Here is a 15709-nt window from a genome sequence, read left to right as displayed (position 1 = left end):
AATTGAAAGTAACATTTTCCAACAACAGGAATGCTGATTTTTGAATAATATTTACCAGTATCTACCTTGAAATAATTAAAAATATCAGAAAAAATCGAAAAATTACCATTTTTTATTTAAATTGTCGCCATATTGGGTACGCCATATTGAATTTTTCTATTTGGCCTTGTGGACTTTAAAGTAAATATTTGTATGTCGCCCGCGTGCGCGTTTCCAAATTTTAATACAAAACAAATCGCATTTTTCAAACTAAAAATTACAGCAGGTTGGAAGCAATAGAATAGTGAATCAGGGAAGCGTGTTATAAATAAAATAGATTCTCTCTCTCTCTCTCTCGACAAAAAGGTACTTGAATTCGAAAGGAAAAAAATAAGCATAGCTTAGGGTGAAGGTCGAGCAAGATGAAGACTGGTGATAAATAAAAGAAATTTCCTTTCGTCCGTCAGTGAAAGTAGTAAAGTATGGGTCGGACCGCACTGGAAGGCAAAATCGTGGAAAGTGAGGAAAGTAGGGTAGTATTTTTGATTAACGTTATTTCGAAGAAAACTCAGCCATATTTTATCGCGTTTTTTTTTCGTTTGACCCCGAGCGAATTGGCCTTCGGTGTCGAATAGATCGATAGGAGATATGGATGCCACCAGGCCACAGAAATTCTATGGGAAGGCCCGATATACTGCAGAATTCAGGATTTGACGTAATGGTGGCTCCTCGACCGATGCCTAAGCTTCCACCCAATCCTTAAATACTGCAAGACTTCCCACAGCAATTTCGTCAAATTCACTACCGAGACCCTCGATCGATCCCGAAACGAGCTTCCAAAATTAGTTTACGCTTCTCCCAGATATTTTTAAACGTTGATGAGCTTTATTTGCGAAAAACTCAGTCAGGAAGAAAATGTGCAGGGAGGAAATTGCGATCGACGTAGCAATCCGGTAATAAAGGAAAAGTGGAGATATAATTCGTACTTAGAACCGGAAGAAGCTGGTAGTTGAAAACGCTTCGAATATCCTATCATTGGGATTATTACATTATTACAGGGTCCCCGCGCTGATAACACTAGCGATTTTCACAATTCGCTACTTTAACACCACGTTTCTGTAACACGTATCACTGCTCCTATTCCTATCGAAAAATCGATCCGCACTAAAGTTTATTCATCCCAATGCATAATACGCGTGTATATAGATATATATATATATATATATATATATTAATTAATACAAAAATATATTTCTTATTCTTCAGTGTAAGGTAATTTAATTTGAAAAATCGAACTTGTTTTAAATTAAATTTAATTCGAAAACCAATTCGTTTTATATGAAAATAATAAAAGACATTGGAATCGATCGTGTATTCTGTCATACATAAAATTGATTCCATCAAAGTTTATTTATCCTAGTTAAGGAAAACCTCTTTCCTTCCTGAAGATAATAATTATTAAAATTAACATCGGTTCTAAATTATTGATCGTTTTATAATTGATTCGTTTATACGGAAACTGAAAAGAATATATTTATAATTGGTGTTTGCATAGATATTTATCCATCGTGGGAATAAAAGGAAAACGGCTGCATAAATGAGTTTCTAGATCGATATTGCGTTAGGTGGGGTTACGTGTACATATATTGATCGTGGATTCTGCCAAATGCAAATAATTTTAATGACGTTCCTCGAAGCTTTAAGGACAGCGTGAAGTGAGTATAAGGTGGACGCAGTTAGTCCCTGTCAACAGCAACGGTCCAAAGTTGTTGCCTTCGTTTCTTCAAGAGGATATTAGCACCACGCAATTGGGTCACTAGCAAAACCCACTCGCTCCTCGCTATACGACTACACTCCGAAAGTTTTCTTACAACGTTCAATCCAGCTCTGGCCTTACCCCTGAAAACACAGATTATATTTCATCAAAATATTACCAGCAGTCTCTATTGAAATCTCCCAACTTTTTGTAAAAGTAAATTTGGCAGATCCCAAGAGTAACTTTGTAATATTTACCAAGAGAATTCAATGGAAATTCTCGTAAAGTCAATGCAGTGAAAAAAATCAAGTCAATTCTTCGATCAGCTTAAGAGCGTAGCAAAGAAAAATTCGAGTCGACGTTGCTTTAATATCACTATTTTTTCAGCAAACTATGTCAATATAGTGAAAAGAATTTTCATCGAGGTTTTATAATGATGTTGTATAGGAAAAGTCTGAGAAGTTTTGTGCAAGCAATCTCTCCTTTTTTCTTACACTGAGCAGCTTACCCGAGTTAAAAAATATGCCTGATATATTGCATCTGTTTTTGTCATTTTATTATTATACATAAAAAAGGAAGATGGTAAAAAATCGATTAAGTTTTCATTTGTTTTTGTTTCAAATATGAAAAAAATGACCTGGTTCTCTGTCTATTTTTGCATAATCAGATCCAAAGCAGATCTAACTAAATAACATGTGGATTTTGTAATAAATTTGTTTCAATATATCAGATCTTATTGTTTGATTCGGATTCTAATGGATTTTGTGTTAAAGTTCAATGGTTATTTTTATTTTCGGCTGAATTATCACAGAGCTGACCTTTGGCCTCCACATTGATTGGTTTTTATACGTCTTGGCAGTATTTCTGTTCGGAAATGCCGTTTGTTTTTATCAGTCGTGTATCGATAAGGATCTGAAATGATTTCTAGGCTATAATTAAAATTAGCTCGGGGCGTTATTATGCTTTTGCATGGTCTTAGCACGTTTGGCCAGGGTACAATGAGCTATTAATAGTTTTGTTATCCTTTTGCTGGACGTGACCTTTACACTACGCTCGTATCTCGGCCGCATTCTCTCAGATGTAATTACCCTTTCTCATTAGGCGCTTCTAGAATTTACGGTTCGCTGATTCGATCCTTCAATCATCCATGCTTTAATAAAATTATTATAGAAATTTAAATAAAAATTAATATTTACCAAAAAATTCTTTCTAGACGTAAATTTCCCTTGAAAGACTTGACCCTTTTACTGGACGTGGCATTTAGGCTTCGTTCGTGTGTCGTTCGTATATTCTCTCTCTCTCAGATGTAATTATACATTTTCTCATTAGTAACCTGAAAATTTTAGTTTAACAGTTGGATTTCTCAACAAATAAAAAGTGTCGTAAAAATTTAAAAAAAAAAAAAAAATACTGATTAAAAGACATTCCTGTGCATGAAAAACGTTCTTGCTGAGAATTACTTATGTAAAATATTAAATTTTTTATCTACTGAAAGGAAAAAATAATTAAAATTTGAATATATAATTATCGAGATATGAAAATGCAGAAGTTGTAATTAATGCTACATCGAGTGTAAATATAAAAATTGGTAAACTATTTGGTGTAATGGAGCGAAGCGAATGGGTAATTTGGGAAATATAATATTTTCGATTATTCTGACATTCCACTGATACGGATCAGCGTGCATTAAGTAGCTGTTAAGCGAGCACGCGACTCGATTAGTATGCTGGTTTAAGTTGCCTGTGATAATTGGTTAAGTTCTGGTAATTAAGAAGTTTTCGTGCGGATGAAATCTCGGTGCAAGCAAGCGATTACCCGTTAGTGTATGATTCCCAGTGTTGAGTTTCTGACCGCTTATTTTCCAGCACGCGTTCGCGCGCACGAACAATTATCCCCTCCACGCATGCCTTGTATGTTTTAAAATGTATCAGTTGTTACATGAAAGAAGATTTAGCCTGACATGCTACAGAAACCTCTATCAGAATTTGTCAATCTTATCTGCTCGATGATCCTATAAATTTGTAATTCCCTGTTGTTTTACAACCAGTCGCGTTTCCTTTTATTTATTAAAAACTCTTTTCAGTGTCGCATTTAATCGAATTCAGCCTTGGAGGATTAAAGCGCTTTTTGTTTTAATAATTAATAATTCAGTGGATGAATTAAAAATGAGCTTGATTATATGGGTTTTAATATGGCATTGAAAAATTATCCTATAGGGACTGTAGGAAATAATTTGCGAGGGCCTAAAGCATAAAAGCAAAAGTTTGTTGGTTGTCAATTTAATAATAGAGTAAAAAAGAAAGGTAAGAAGTGAAGGAAGGAGAGAGGGGGTAAAATAAGGTGGGGAGGAAAGCTTGATCTGACAGGATCTGGCCCTTTTTCATTGAAAGTCTCTCCTGGGAACTCTCTTATATCTTAAAGTCTCGACGAGAAAAGCAAGAAAGCAAAGTGCTTCACATTTTATCATAAGTAATGACGAATCGTCGATCCTTAAGCTTTTCCTTTGTAAGAATATGCAATATGGGAACTTTCTAGATTTAAGAAAGTACCACTTGAATAATATGGTCGATCACCAATAAAACATTAAAGAGTTAAAGTTTCAATTGTGGAAAGTATCATTATTAGCTTCACTGTCAGCCTTAACAGTAAAACGAAGTTATTGAAACACAAATAGTCACAATAGGATTTCACGTACTGCAAAGTAATATATTTTTAAATTATATATTACACTCTGTGAAGATTGATGTTATCAAAAACGAATTTACGATTTACGCTAATACTGGTGATTGTGCAGCGTTATTTCGACGTGATTTATTATTACTAAACCACAGTTGCCAATCAGAGCACGGCAATTTTTACGAACTTGGTTAAATAAAAACTTTACAACGTCATAGCTCGGCATTTCTTTTGGTACTCTAGCTGAAACTGCTTCAGCTTGATCTGAAAATAATTTTCCTTCTCGAAAAAACTGCAACTTTATTCACAGCTGCGTCCGATCGGTTTTTCGTTTTGCTGGCTGAGCTTGTTTAATTGCAATACGAGATGTAACTTGAAATTCTAAACGTAACAGCTGCTAAGAATTCTGTATGATGCTATATGTATGTAACCTTGACAACTTTTAATTTGTCACAAAAAGAATTTTGTCTTTGAGAGTTAACTGCAAACTTGTTATACTTTCGAATCGTTTTTTCAGTTCACTCTGGCAGAGATATAAATTAAATATGCATGCAAACACTTTATTCCTTATTTTTCCCGAAACATGGGAAAGAAGAAACGCGTATTTATTTAAGGGTGTGCAAAATATGTGTACAATCCGGGTGACATTTTTAAACTGTACATTCTTGCAGCTCTGACGTCTCGTATTCAATGCCTGCCTCTACATTCGTGCTCATATTTTTCACAGTGGAAACATATTTCTCACATATTTGAAATCCGGGGCAGGCAGTATACACGGCTCTTCCTGCGCGATTTATTGTTTAATCGCACGAAGGATTTTTCATCGAAATGACCCACTTTCGATGAACATTTTAATGAGCTCTAGTCAAAGTTTTATATGATAATAAAACAACAATTTACAAAAATCAATGAAACCATCTTTTAGGAAATTTTACTTTTATTATTATTAAATATATAAGGGACATTTACAAGATATAAATGAAAAATCTCGTGAGACAAGTCCTTGTGAAACGACGACTTTCCTTGGAGAAAACGGAAAGTTTTTAGCATGGTGGTACTTGAAACGAGGAAGAATTGTGAGTTTAAAATTTGATGCATAATTATATATTATTATTCAAAAAGCGAATCTCTTGTTATATTTGTAATGGTCTCCAATGGATTGATCTTTGAGGGTAGAAAGCATTTCTTTGCTTAGCTTGAGTTAAGATTATTTTAAATGTGTAATCATTAAATGTACGAGGAATGTTAACAGGACATAACGAGGACGTTGTGATAAAATGAAAAATCTCGCGAGACAAATCCTTGGGAAAAGGTTTCTCTCCTTGGAGAAAGTGGAAAGCTGAAGCTTGAAGGATTATGAAAGGAGAAAAAATTGTGAACTTCAAAGGTCATATGAAATTATATTGTTGTTTTAAATAGCGAATCTCTCCTTATATTTACATTTATCTCTGATAGATTTATCTTACAGCATAAAAAGTTTTTATTTGCTTAGTTGGAGTTATGAATGATCTTAATGTGTAATCATTGGATGTACGAGGGGCATTGACAGGACATAAAGCAGGAAGCTGCAGCATAAAGGATCTTGAAATGAGGAAAATGGTGAATTTAAAAGTTAATTCTACATTATATTGTTATTCTAAATAGTGAATCTCTCGTTATATTTGCGTTTATATCTGATGGACTTGTCCTAGAACGTAAAGTGCTTTTATTTGCTCCGCTTGAGTTAAGAATGTTCTTAATATGTAATCATTGAATGTACGAGGGACATTGACAGGACATAAAGTGAAAATCTGTAGCATAAAGGATCTCGAAATGAGAAAGGATTGTGAGTTTAAAAATTGATGCGAAATTATATTGTTATTTGAAATGGTGTAACGAAGCTCTCGTTATATTTGCGTTGGTTTCTGGTGGACGGATCTTGGAAAGCAAAAAGCTTTTGTTTGTTTAGCTTGAGTTAAGAATGTTCTCCAGTGTGTCTGCTACGAGCAGGGGTATGATAGACCCTTCCGATCCTTGTACATCGTTCACTTACGCAAACACTCCCTGACGTTGCTCGCATTTTATGAGCTTAGACCTAAAGTAGTTTACGATGTTATCGATCCGCGGTATAAGGACGAAACGGGCCAGAACTCGAAGCGACCCCATAATAAATGAGTTGGACCTAACGTGCAGGCAACTTTCTTGAATAATACATTTCAGCTTTATTGATGCGATGGTCATCCGGTCTTTTGGGATATGATTATTCTTGCAAAAGTCACTTTGTCTCGCGATTCCTATAGATGCTACTACACCCTAAAGCTAATTGTTCGTGATTATATCGATGGTCCTTGTCTGATCCTTCAATATCATCACTTGTAGTTTTTAGTCACACGCTTGGTCTCACATGACGACAATATAGCTTCTCTTCATTCGTATCATCGCGATTAACTATTCATACACTGCAATTTGCTGATAACGAGGGGGTAGCTTCGGGTAGTTTTCTCCATTACGAAGCTTGATCAAATTATTGAAGAATCCACTGTTGAAGATACGGATGATCTTTGTAAATAAATTGGATTTAACGTGTAGACTGGTTTTTTAAATACTAATTTCCCCTTTATTAATGGCCATCCACAGTCTTTTAGAAATCGTGTAAAGTGCTACTCTAATATTGTTTTGCTTATTTATAGCTTTACGTTCGAGCTTTTCATTCTTCACACAATACAGAGTATTGTTTTTCTTTCGAATAATGGATTGAACTTTCGAATTTTCATTCTAGGGGAATGTAAGAATGCGAATAAAATTTGAAAATCGATTAGTCGAAGAAACGGGCGATTTGTACAATAATGGATCAGGAGGAGGCTTAATGGTTGGTGTTAAAAATTAAGGGGGAATTGGGTGGGTGTAATTAGGTAGTTATCGATGGGGGAGGGTTGAGTAGAAAGTAATGGTTTGCTGAGGGTGGTTGGCTCACGCAAGATTTTACAGCGGGGCTTCCCCTCCGAGCTATTTCGCGATCAATCGAGTAGCTCGTCGACCCGTGTAAAGACAATCTCCTCGGTTGATGAAGAAATTTCTAGTTTCACCGCGACTGTAATAGCTTACGAAAGTCTTGTAATAAAGATAAGGGACTCCAATAGTCAATGACTAAGCTCATGTCACGTTCTGATGTATCCATTAAGCAAACTGGTTTCTCAACCCTAAAAAAAACTTCATTAAATGTCCCATTAAATCCTCGTTATGCCCACCACCCAGGTATACTGAATTATCCTTTAGGCAATTTTACAATTTTTAATAAGACATTCAGCAAAACTGGCCCCCCAATGATAAAGTTCCATCATTTGATAAACATTTTTCATTAAATTTACCATTAAATTCCTGCTGAGTACAACTTCAAAAATTGTCTAGTTATGCTAAGAGTATGGAATCCCTTGATGAAAACAGATAGTATGTCTCTGTGATAAAAACGTATGAGTCCTTGCTCCAATGGTCCCTACTGCAGGAGTTACAGAGCTTTAAAAAAATAGTAAAAGTCCGAAAAGATCCACTCCTCCCTATCTTCTTTTTTATTACCGAATGATAACTCGCGCAATGATATTGAAATCTTTAATAAGAAATGCATCATTTGGATAAACTAGGTTTCACAGTGAAAAAAGCCCTATAGCGTCAGGCAACTTTTATGGACCCTTAAAAAATAATGAAAAGGGAAGCAGAGGCAGGATGAGGGAGAAGCGGTGGAGAGTGGGTGTGGGAAAGAAAGAGGGGAGGGGGGTGGAGTAATTCTCTTACCGATCTCTTTCACATTCATGTCAGCGAAAACTAATTATTTGTAGAGTAATGATGGCAAGAGCAAAATAATGGAAGGTTAAAATTGAATCGAACCTAATTAAATTTAGCATATGGACAAGGTTTAAATTACAATCGATCTGCATATCGATAACTATAGTGGTGGGCCCGACAATGTATAATTCGGTAATGCCTTTGGTATGCAGGAGATGCGGGGTAATAGATGCTAAGTCGGAATGAGACCTTGCAAATCCATTTGAATTGCCATCCACGTATACCACCCCCTCCCCCTGCTCCCAGTGATCATCGCTACCACCGAGTCTGGTTATTACACCGTCGTTAAAGCTCCCATTCGTGCATTGGCGAAAAGGGGAAATTCCAAATATGAATTGGATCCCAAAAATCCCAGCAGGATCTCCCTTTTATCAACATTCTAACGACAAAAAATTCCTACTCTGTGACCCAAATGTTTCGAGAACCTTAAATACATCCCCTACCCATTTCGATTATTTTTAGCTTCGATGCAAAACATTGTTTTTCACTAAAAATGAAAAAGTTTCCTAATTTTTTGAACAAAATCATTCAATTATCTCTTTTTATTGGGGAAAATAAAGGAAATTCCTTCAATCAATTAATTGTAAAAAAAAAAGATCCTAAATGGAGTCTGATTGATTGTTTTCTCACGGTCGATGAACTTATATCCAACGACAAACTTGTTGTTCGTTGGAACGTTTGCGTGATCACGGAAAGTATTTGTCCACTTGAAGCTTAAGATAATCCTTCGGTAGTCAAGACTGTCTACCATTCCATTAATTAGATTTAACTTTTACTTCTGTCATTCTATATATACCTTTCTAACACTTTTCCTATTTCCATTCTTCTTCCTTTATCTTTGTAGATTTTCTTTCCCACTTTGAACCCTATTTTCTTTAACTTGTTATTTTTATATTAAATTTCTAACTACTCCTCAGTACTGATTTCTCATAGTTTCTCAATTTGTTTCGTCTGCAATTTTGTTCAATGATCTATCTGTTTTCAATTTTCTCTGTCCTTCTTCCTCTCAGTCTCTCTTCAATTTGGTACGAGGCTTCATTGCCTATAATAAAAACTCGATCAAAACTCTCGCGACTGCTGATAATCGAGTCAGAAGGAGAAATCGTAAAAAATGTTTATAGCTTGTGATCCTCGTTGGTGTCCAAACAAGTTCGATGCATTAAGACGTTGCTCAGATAGAATTTCGCTGTTTTTATTGTTTATTTATTTAAACGAGACATTTCTAGCAAGGTGCTTATTTTTTTAGGGTATCTAGCTGGGCGGTCTCTTGATTTCCTATCTCTACCTCCTATAGCGCTACGTTTTTTTAGTTTCACAATTCAGCCTTTCCTTTCTCTCTCTCTCTCTCTCTCTCTAGCCTTCTCTTCATTGATTTGACAGCTCTAGCGTCGATTGAGAAAAAGACTACAGAAAATAGAGGCCAAAGTAGTAAACGAGAAGCACTATCCTTGTGTGCAATAAAAAAATTAGCCTATAAAATTAAAAATAAGAGACAGTAAAGTTATTTAAGTGCCATATATATAGTTATGCTAATCCGATTTATATAAAAAAACAACTCCACCCATTTAATGACTTCGAAAAAGCGGATCAATATTTGTATAATAACACATAATTTATGGCTGTTCACGTTCGTTTCCATTCAAATGAATCTTCCCCTTATCCTCGGTAGAGTAGCTTTGATGTGCCTTTTGTTTATTTAGCTACGAATGCGTAGAGAGATGATAGCAGTTGTTGGAGCAAAAGTTAACTCGGTGACCTTCGGCGAACAAAATCAATTGTTTATTTATTAAATAACGACAGAAGGAAAAGGAATGGAGGTCAGAGTATTAAGACCTAATTCATCCAGCGACCTTAAGGGGAAAGCAGATCAATTTTTAATTGTCCGCTTCTCTTATGCCCCTCCCCCTTTTCCCTGTTTTCCTTTTATGCCCATAAATTATAACGAATCACCGGCAGAACTAGTTTTGTCCCAGCAGTTGGTAAGAAAGGGAGAAGCAATGAAATTAAGTCCAGGATTAAAAATGAGAAAGGGAATGCAAGCGGCGATAAATTAGGACTTGGGGAAAGAAAAAATTCATAAATAGATAATTGATCATGAATTATTATAATTTTTTTGCTGTATCTTTTTTGTCAGAGAGGGAGTGTGATGATTTTTCAGCATAGATGAAGAAAAAGTAATTTCGTAGGTCAAGGGAAAGGGGTGCAGATGGGGGAGGGGCAAGGGCTTGCAGAGGATTGCCTCGCGGTTGGTTGGCAGCTGTCACTTTTGTTGAGGAACGGATTTAACCTCGGATTTACTTCTACAGACGAGTTATGGTCGTACATGCCTGTCCTCTTTCCTACGACTGTATTCAGTAAGGAATTATTGCCTCGAGTTCGCGACACTGCAACTTGCAACTACAACTTGCCTTATAACAGAGCCGTCGTATATAAAAACAAATCCCCCCACCTCTCTCCAACCTAAATCCCTTCTACCGTGCCGCAATAGCTCGCCGTAAATTAAGAAAATCAGCTTTATGCCAAAGTGCCTCGTATTTTTTGAGCGTTACGAAATCTAAGCTCGAATTTTCCACTAGAAAACCTTTCAAGAGAAATTTTCATAAAATTACTTTTAATTAATGGAATAATGCTGTTTTTAGAGTTAACTTTTAAATAACAATCGATGTCATGAAGAAGATATTAATTCTTAACAAACACACACAATCGATAACATTGGATTGTGTGCCTATGATATACAATAATTCTTTGATAAACTTCTAAAAAATTCCCTAACTAAGCTTTCACTGATTATGTCGGCCACTTTATTTGCTTCTTTCTTGAATCATATTGTTTCAAGGTTAAAAATATTAATAACAAATCATTTACAAGCTGATGATTAAAATGATACCAAGTATGGTAGGAATTAGATCATTTTTAGCTGAATTAAATTCTTCAGGTTAAAATTCGATTCGCGAATATGTAGGTATAAAGAGGTTAGGAAAAGCAAGAGCAAGAGCAAGAAGGGAATGACGTATAAGAACGAAGAGGAACTTTTCAATGTTAGCGTGACAGAGTTAATTGAAGATGAAGTTCGTGAGTTGATGAGGAATGGTCGTTTGCTTGTTCAGGACAGGCAACAAGTCTTGGATGATAAATCATCGTAGTGTTTAAGAAAGCATAGTTGTATTTCGCATATTGTTCGGTCCGTTTGGAATTTCGGTTTACCACGACAAGCGAGAAATGCATTTTATTTTCAGACAGCACGCTCAAACACTTCTCAGCCAATTTGGAAAGCCGCTGGTAATTCGTCTTTTAATAGCACGCTCTCGTATCTCATAGCTACTCACTTTGGATCTATAACCGATTTCCCTAAAAATACCATTATCCTGTTATTCTTTGATCAAACCCATTATCTTTGCTAATTATCAAAAATAATGTTTAACTTCATTTTTTTATTCACGCGTCATACATCCTTGCAATATACCAAAATTACACAGTTTTCGGTATACGATCGTAAAAATACAAGCGCGAATGGGAACGCACCCAAGTCAGTTGGTTCACACGACCTTACCGCTAAACAGTGATTGGTCTTTTTCGAAGAGGACCAATATGTATATAGAAAAGCAGAGCAGACCGCGGGAATGCAATAATTAGTATATTAGAGAATAAAAATAGACGAAACACTGTATAGAAATTTAACAATAAAAACCCTTGGCATTTGTAAAATAGTAATGCGGTGACTTGTAATTTAATAAACAACCGTCTATCGTCCTAGAGATAATAGTGACACGAGTTTACAATACTTTATTATGGCCTTGATTCCAAAACAGTTGATCTGAAATTATATCACCATGACTAGAATTAGTATATCGTGTTAATTTGAAAGACTGTCGATCACCAGGAATAAATGATTAATTCCAACGATCGTGTTTAGTTGATGGTTACAATTCATGAAAGCTATGATGATTATACAAACAAAAGGCATTCTGTCTTTGTCCTACTGTTTTTTGGCTACCGAAGCAAAATCGGTTATTGATGAATTTTGCTGAGGATAATTTTGTAGAGAAAGGGTCGAGAAGTTATCAGCGAGGTTCGTAGCGGATGAATTATGGATAGATTTTGAATAATTGGAATAGGGGAATGGGGTAATAATAGAAATCGATGGCTAAGCAGTCGAGGGTAAAGTGCACAAAGCCATCGAGAATGGATTGGCCGTAATCGTCGTAGCTCAGGCGGGTCCAGGCATCTCGGTCACGATCATGCCAAGTGTACACAAGGGAAGCGTTAAGCTAACAACGTAATCCACCTAAGTAAACTTTAGTGCAAAGCATTTGCAAAGACTAAACGTAAGGTCGTGCAATGTGTCACTTCAACATCGACGAGGTAACTTTTCTCATTTTCATGGCTGCTGCCATATCACGAGTTTTTATGTAGTATACATACCTGGTCTCTTAAGTATACGTCAGCACAGAAGTTTAACTGAGAAAACAGTTCGCCCTGTAGTATAATTTTGCCTCGAAACGACCAAGTCTTTACTACCAGACTTTTGCCTTACGCTCGATACTTTTGTTCTTTGTTTACTATGGATTTTCATCATTCCATTCTTAAACACTATAACCGCGAGCTTTATAGCGTTGCATTATTACTCATAAAATTGTCAACTACGCATAAATACATGTAAATTGCAAATCTCTCTTTCATCTTGCACTGAAATCTGAAAAAAATGTCACTTTCTATACATCAGTTTACGCTTCTTAAAACTGTGATAAAAACTATACGCATATATATATATATATATATTTATAAGTTAGGTTAGATTTATTGGAAAAATGAGAAAAATTGGGGAAAAAGGATTTGGATAAGCCATCCGATGCTGCGGGAGAGTGGAATTTAACCGTGGCTTGTGTGCTTGAAATTGTGCGTGTATATGGAAGTACGTAGAGTTAACAAGAGTGTGAGACTGCACGTGAGAGAATACGTGTTCAAGTACGCGGAGTTAACGCGAATGTGTGAAAGTGTTGAAAATGTATAACCGTGCCTTGACAATACGTGTTCAAAAGGAGAGTGTATATTGCTGTACACGTGAGAGTGGGGGAAAAGTGGACGGTGTTAACGAGAGTGTGTGAAAATCTGCGAGACAGTAGTTCTACGCGCAAAAGCGAGAGAGGACAGTGTTGTTTCGTGTGAGAAATTTTGTAAATGTGTGTGTGCTTCTGACGAACGTATACGAATTTGTTGAAGGATAATAAAGGAATTTTGTTAGTTTCGTCGAATTTTGAAAGGAAATCGCGAGGATTCTCTCTCTCTCTCTCTCTCTCTCTCCCTCCCTCTCCTTCTCTATAGAAAATTTGAATTTCTCGAGTCTGTCTTTTCATCGATCCAACACTTTGACTTTTTTTTTATATATTCTTTCTCTTCGTGCTTTCTCTCTCTCTCTCTCTCTCTCTCTCTCTCTCTCTCTCACTCACACGCTTTCTATCTACCATCCTTTTTTCTCACATTAATTTTTCTTCCCCAGAATATCCATCGTTTCACGGAGCTTAATGGATTCGAATTTATTTTACTGATAAAGGCGCGTGTTCTCAGGTGGAGCTACCGTGAAAATCGATGCGGTAAACGAGCCGTTTATTTCCTCGCTGCCTCTGTCTTTACGCTTTGTGGACACGTCGCTTCGCTATATAGAATGCTCGCTGGACAAATGTACCACGCTTTTCCATTCCAGCAACTTCTCGAATCCATCGTGGACGCATTGGCTACCGTTTCGTCGTTATTTCTTTCTTCTTCAATAATTGCATTGTTAACCAGCAGTTACTCAACGATACATCTAACCTTTCTTGGCCTTTTAACATCTTTTTAAAACATTTATTTCGTTGTTAAATCATATAAAAAATGTCAAATAATGATTTTATTAAAATAGGAAAAAAAATGGTTGATCGCGAGTAATTAAAAATGATAGTAAGGGTTAAACAAAGAACACAGATATATTTTCACGGAAAATTTAGCTTTACTCACACGCCGAGCTCTCCTTTATCCGGCTGCTGCGCCGGAGCATCTGCACAGGGGCTTCCCACATAGAGCAAGCCAATGTGGAGCTGTAAATATGCACACGTGTGTGTGCATGTGTTTGTTTGTGTGCAAGGAGATATTTGCGTCTCGCCGAGGCATGCTTGTCTAAATATAACCTTCTAATCCGACGTTTTCGCCGTTCTAAACTCATTTTAGTCGCGTGTCCCCGGCACATTAATAAATATACGAAAAGTACTCGATATAGTTTCCACGCTAGAAACTCGAATCCATGTCTACCAGCTGTTTTCCTTCGCGTATCTCACCACCAACGACAGGCGGAAGAAGAGCCACACGGTCGTAAATATTTTCAATAAACAAACATGGAGTATTTTCGTTACTCGCCAACCTGTAGAAATTCACACAATTCGATGATTTATCGTACTGCAAATCTCAGGAAACTGTTTTTCCTCCGATGTAATGTTACAAAGGTTTACCGAAAGATGCAAGCAGTACATTGCACTTGACAGACAAAACATATGCTCTGCGTTCGATGTTGCGGACAATTCGCGATATAAAGTTGTAAGTGTGATTGAAAGTCGTATACATATTTAACTACTTAAATTTAGAAATTAATTATTTCTATGATTGGGTGCTTTCATTAAAATTTATAAGAATTCTATTTCGATTATTCGTCCAATCTTCAGCTTTCAATCGTGGCGTTTGGAAACCTGCAGGTAGTTATAATTAGTATCGCTCCTAATCAGTAGTGATAATTACCCAGTGCTCCAGACGTCGTAGCTGATTGCTACCGTTAACCTCTGAATGGCCACGTGTGAATCAAGCAGCGTTGAAAATATATGTCGCTCAACTGGAAGCTAGGCCTATTTGATTGGCCTTCTTCTGTGGACAGTAAGAGTGGGGAAAATGCCGGAAGAGGTGAAGCTGCCATGATGGATGGACCATTCCCGCCAATTCGCCATTGTCTAATAAGCGTTGTCAGACGAGAGAATGGAAGAAGAAATCTTATTTAATGTTAAGAATTGTTACAAAACACTGTTAGTGTGGTAGTGAAATTGTGTTATTAATTTAGTTATCAGGCCGAGCTTGTGCGTTCTCGCTCCGTCGGATGCTTCTTGGATGACACTCGGACAAGAATCAACTTATAACACTAAACAAACAAACCGTGTGTATTTTTGTCGTTGGCATTTCATAGTTATTATTATGTGCCCGTTCTGACTCGGTACAAATTATTCCATTCAGTTTCTGCTTCTGATATTTATGAAAGTTCGTATAAGTACTGAGTCTCATTCGAAATGTGTAGAGTATGACTTGATTTTCATTTAAATGACAAACCCTTTGTAAAATTAATTTTTTAAGTAAAAATCGTTTGCTTTATAATGAAATCTAATATATAGAGGGTGTTTCATTTGAATAACATTCGAGTCGTAGTCAGTTTGGTTCGCAGAGCGAAAGTCGTTCTAGGCAGATTACTAT

At 36.3% G+C, this 15709-nt stretch overlaps 1 protein-coding gene and 1 long non-coding RNA gene across 5 annotated transcripts in view; one reads left to right on the top strand and one right to left on the bottom strand.

Annotated features, from left to right (window-relative positions):
• Shal (Potassium voltage-gated channel protein Shal) overlaps positions 1-15709 on the top strand; it is a 109133-nt gene that overhangs the window by 21918 nt on the left and 71506 nt on the right. The window lies entirely within an intron of this gene.
• On the bottom strand, positions 1410-13839 carry LOC136772128 (uncharacterized). Its single transcript, XR_010822415.1, has 5 exons — positions 13709-13839; positions 12653-12923; positions 2932-3068; positions 1993-2870; positions 1410-1878 (listed from the first exon to the last, which is right to left on the bottom strand). It is a non-coding gene; the product is annotated as an uncharacterized lncRNA (long non-coding RNA).

This window comes from Prorops nasuta, unplaced genomic scaffold (assembly GCF_024137725.1).
Source record: "Prorops nasuta isolate Cenicafe-Biocafe unplaced genomic scaffold, Cenicafe_Pnas_1.2 PNAS00003, whole genome shotgun sequence".
Lineage (NCBI taxonomy): Eukaryota > Metazoa > Arthropoda > Insecta > Hymenoptera > Bethylidae > Prorops > Prorops nasuta.
Note: the sequence above shows the minus strand (reverse complement) of the source record. Positions and strands in the feature narration are given on the sequence as shown.